The sequence below is a fragment of the Oncorhynchus keta genome, unplaced genomic scaffold (assembly GCF_023373465.1).
Source record: "Oncorhynchus keta strain PuntledgeMale-10-30-2019 unplaced genomic scaffold, Oket_V2 Un_contig_26782_pilon_pilon, whole genome shotgun sequence".
Classification (NCBI taxonomy): Eukaryota; Metazoa; Chordata; class Actinopteri; order Salmoniformes; family Salmonidae; genus Oncorhynchus; species Oncorhynchus keta.
Genome location: NW_026285165.1, coordinates 1 through 5,000, shown reverse-complemented (window position 1 = coordinate 5,000; position 5,000 = coordinate 1).

Sequence of the window (5,000 nt, the reverse complement as noted above, 5' to 3'; positions counted from 1 at the left end):
CTTAGTTATAGTCCCTCTTCCCTGGACTCTATGTAAACTGGAAACCATATATCCTGAGGATGCATTTATTAGTAGCTGACAGTGAGGTGAAGAAGGCGTAACAGCGCCTCTTCAACCTCAGGAGGCTGAAGAAATGTGGCTTGTCACCCAAAACCCTGACAAACTTTACGGATGCACAACGAGAGCATCCCGTCAGGCTGTATCACCGCCTGGTACGGCAACTGCACCGCCTTCAACCACAAGGCTCTCCAGAGGGTGATGAGGTCTGCAGCGCATCACCAGGGGCAAACTACCTGCTCTCCAGGACACCTACAGCACCCGATGTCACAGGGAAGGCCAAAAGATCATCATGGACAACAAACACCCGAGCCACTGCCTGTTCACCCCGCTATCCAGAAGGCGAGGTCAGTACAGGTGCATCATAGCTGGGACCGAGAGACTGAAAAACAGCTTCTATCTCAAGGCCATCAGACTGTTAAACAGCCATCACTAGCACAGAGGCTGCTGCCTACATTGAGACCCAATCACTGGCCACTTTAATAAATAGATCACTAGTCACTCTAAACAATGCCACTTTTTAAATAATGGCACTTTTAATCATGTTTACATATCTTACATCACACGTATATACTGAATTATATTCCATCTATTGCATCTTGCCTATGCCGCTCTGTCATTGTTCATCCATATATTTATATGTATATATTCTTATTCCATTCCTTTACTTAGATTTGTGTATATTAGGTAGTTGATGTGGAATTGTTAGATTACTTGTTAGATATTTACTGTACTGTCAGAACTAGAAGCACAAGCATTTCACTACACTCGCATTAAAATCTGCTAACCATGTGTACGTGACGGCCTCTCTCCCTCTCTCCTCTCTCCCTATCTCCCCCTTCTCTTTCCCTCTACCCTCCATCTCTCCCCTTCTCTCTCCCTCTCCTATTTCCATTTCTCCCCTTCTCTCTTCCTCTCCTATTTCCATTTCTCCCCTTCTCTCTTCCTCTCCCTCTATCTCTCCCCTTCTCCCCATCTCTCCTCTCTCTCTCCATATCTCTCCTCTCTCTCTCTCCATATCTCCCCTTCTCTCTCCCTCTCCTCTCTCAATCTCTTCCTTCTCTCTCCCTCTACCCATCTCTCTTCCTCTCCTCTCTCCATATCTCCCATTCCCCTCTCCCCACTCTGCCTCTCTCTCCATCTCTCCCCTTTCTCTCCCTCTCTCTCCATCTCCCCCTTCTCCCTCTCTCTCCATCTCCTCCCTCTCCTTCTCCACCATGTGTACCAGGGTCCACATCCATCCTCATCACAAAAAAAAAAAAGCAAATTACAAATAACCAGCCTCCCAGATTCCTCACAGGGCGCTAGTTAAGCATCCAGCCTCCCAGATTCCTCACAGGGCGCTAGTTACATCCAGCCTCCCAGATTCCTCACAGGGCGCTAGTTAAGCATACAGCCTCCCAGATTCCTCACAGGGCTAGCTACATCCAGCCTCCCAGATTCTCACGCTATCCCAGCCTCCCAGATTCCTCTCAGGCGCTAGTTAAGCATCCAGCCTCCCAGATTCCTCACAGGGCGCTAGTTAAGCATCCAGCCTCCCAGATTCCTCACAGGGCGCTAGTTAAGCATCCAGCCTCCCAAATTCTCACAGGGCGCTAGTTACATCCAGCATCCAGGGCGCTAGTTACATACAGCCTCCCAGATTCCTCACAGGGCGCTAGTTAAGTCCAGCCTCCCAGATTCCTCACAGGGCGCTAGTTAAGCATCCAGCCTCCCAGATTCCTCACAGGGCGCTAGTTACATCCAGCCTCCCAGATTCCTCACAGGGCGCTAGTTAAGCATCCAGCCTCCCAGATTCCTCACAGGGCGCTAGTTACATCCAGCCTCCCAGATTCCTCACAGGGCGCTAGTTAAGCATCCAGCCTCCCAGATTCCTCACAGGGCGCTAGTTAAGCATCCAGCCTCCCAGATTCCTCACAGGCGCTAGTTAAGCATCCAGCCTCCCAGATTCCTCACAGGGCGCTAGTTAAGCATCCAGCCTCCCAGATTCCTCACAGGGCGCTAGTTAGCATCCAGCATCCCAGATTCCTCACAGGGCGCTAGTTAAGCATCCAGCCTCCCAGATTCCTCAGGGCGCTAGTTAATCCAGCATCCAGCCTCCCAGATTCCTCACAGGGCGCTAGTTAAGCATCCAGCCTCCCAGATTCCTCACAGGGCGCTAGTTAAGCATCCAGCCTCCCAGATTCCTCACAGGGCGCTAGTTAAGCATCCAGCCTCCCAGATTCCTCACAGGGCGCTAGTTAAGCATCCAGCCTCCCAGATTCCTCACAGGGCGCTAGTTAAGCATCCAGCCTCCCAGATTCCTCACAGGGCGCTAGTTAAGCATCCAGCCTCCCAGATTCCTCACAGGGCGCTAGTTAAGCATCCAGCCTCCCAGATTCCTCACAGGGCGCTAGTTACATCCAGCCTCCCAGATTCCTCACAGGGCGCTAGTTAAGCATCCAGCCTCCCAGATTCCTCACAGGGCGCTAGTTAAGCATCCAGCCTCCCAGATTCCTCACAGGGCGCTAGTTAAGCATCCAGCCTCCCAGATTCCTCACAGGGCGCTAGTTAAGCATCCAGCCTCCCAGATTCCTCACAGGGCGCTAGTTAAGCATCCAGCCTCCCAGATTCCTCACAGGGCGCTAGTTAAGCATCCAGCCTCCCAGATTCCTCACAGGGCGCTAGTTAAGCATCCAGCCTCCCAGATTCCTCACAGGGCGCTAGTTAAGCATCCAGCCTCCCAGATTCCTCACAGGGCGCTAGTTAAGCATCCAGCCTCCCAGATTCCTCACAGGGCGCTAGTTAAGCATCCAGCCTCCCAGATTCCTCACAGGGCGCTAGTTAAGCATCCAGCCTCCCAGATTCCTCACAGGGCGCTAGTTAAGCATCCAGCCTCCCAGATTCCTCACAGGGCGCTAGTTAAGCATCCAGCCTCCCAGATTCCTCACAGGGCGCTAGTTAAGCATCCAGCCTCCCAGATTCCTCACAGGGCGCTAGTTAAGCATCCAGCCTCCCAGATTCCTCACAGGGCGCTAGTTAAGCATCCAGCCTCCCAGATTCCTCACAGGGCGCTAGTTAAGCATCCAGCCTCCCAGATTCCTCACAGGGCGCTAGTTAAGCATCCAGCCTCCCAGATTCCTCACAGGGCGCTAGTTAAGCATCCAGCCTCCCAGATTCCTCACAGGGCGCTAGTTAAGCATCCAGCCTCCCAGATTCCTCACAGGGCGCTAGTTAAGCATCCAGCCTCCCAGATTCCTCACAGGGCACTAGTTAAGCATCCAGCCTCCCAGATTCCTCACAGGGCGCTAGTTAAGCATCCAGCCTCCCAGATTCCTCACAGGGCGCTAGTTAAGCATCCAGCCTCCCAGATTCCTCACAGGGCGCTAGTTAAGCATCCAGCCAGCCAACGTTTATTGTTATGCAGCAATTACAGAATGTAGATTGTATTTAAATGAGGATGAAACAAAGAAACTGCCCAGACACTCATGACTGAGTGGATTCTAATATCATTCAGCTCTAAATTCATAGACAGCCAATCACATGGTGCCCTGTCTGGTGCTTGTCTGCAATTCCTCCTCTCTCTCTTCTCTCTCCCCCACCCTCTCTCCTCTCTCCCCCCACCCTCTCTCTTCTCTCTCCCCCACTCTCTCTCTCTCTCTCTTCTCTCTCCCCCACTCTCTCTCTTCTCTTTCCCCCACCCTCTTTCTTCTCTCTCTTTCCTATTTCTCTCCTGCTGCACCCTCCACTCTCTCTTTTCCTCCCCCTCCTCTACCTCTCTGTCTCTCTGCTAACCCTCCCTCTCTCCCCCTCCACCCTGTCTGTGCTTAAAGGGATGAACAGCAGGCCCAGAGCCAAGCAGAGCAGAGAGGTACACAATAACCACACTGTTTTCTCTCCTCACCACAGCAGCCTGCTGTATCATCATTTGTATTCTGGAAGTGTTTCTGGTCATAATAATTCACCACAGTAGTGGTTAGAGTGGAGGGGCGGCAGGTAACCTAGTGGTTAGAGTGGAGGGGCGGCAGGTAGCCTAGTGGTTAGAGTGGAGGGGCGGCAGGTAGCCTAGTGGTTAGAGTGTAGGGACGGCAGGTAGCCTAGTGGTTAGAGTGTAGGGACGGCAGGTAGCCTAGTGGTTAGAGTGTAGGGACGGCAGGTAGCCTAGTGGTTAGAGTGGAGGGGCGGCAGGGTAGCCTAGTGGTTAGAGTGAAGGGACGGCAGGTAGCCTAGTGGTTAGAGTGTAGGGGCGGCAGGTAGCCTAGTGGTTAGAGTGGAGGGACGGCAGGTAGCCTAGTGGTTAGAGTGTAGGGGCGGCAGGTAGCCTAGTGGTTAGAGTGTAGGGACGGCAGGTAGCCTAGTGGTTAGAGTGGAGGGACGGCAGGTAGCCTAGTGGTTAGAGTGAAGGGACGGCAGGTAGCCTAGTGGTTAGAGTGAAGGGACGGCAGGTAGCCTAGTGGTTAGAGTGTAGGGACGGCAGGTAGCCTAGTGGTTAGAGTGGAGGGACGGCAGGCAGCCTAGTGGTTAGAGTGTAGGGACGGCAGGTAGCCTAGTGGTTAGAGTGTAGGGACGGCAGGTAGCCTAGTGGTTAGAGTGTAGGGACGGCAGGTAGCCTAGTGGTTAGAGTGGAGGGACGGCAGGTCGCCTAGTGTTCCGGAGTTCTAAATTGAGCAGCTGTTGAAAAATGAGCTCCTGTATATATTGAGATTTAAATGTTTTTTTAGAGTGAAGTACATCGAAAAAATCAAGAGAAAACTGCAAGACTCAATAGAAGACAAAACACGGAACAAACCAAAAAAGACAGGCTTTTGAAAAATTAACTATTTTTCATAAAATTGTACAGTTATCTTAGCTAGCTGAATTGCTAGCAGAATTGTTTACTTGTTGCTAAGCAGTTGCTAGGGACTCTCCTGGAAGAAGCTAGCTAGCTTACAAAGAATAATAAGCAATACGTAACTGAACGAAGT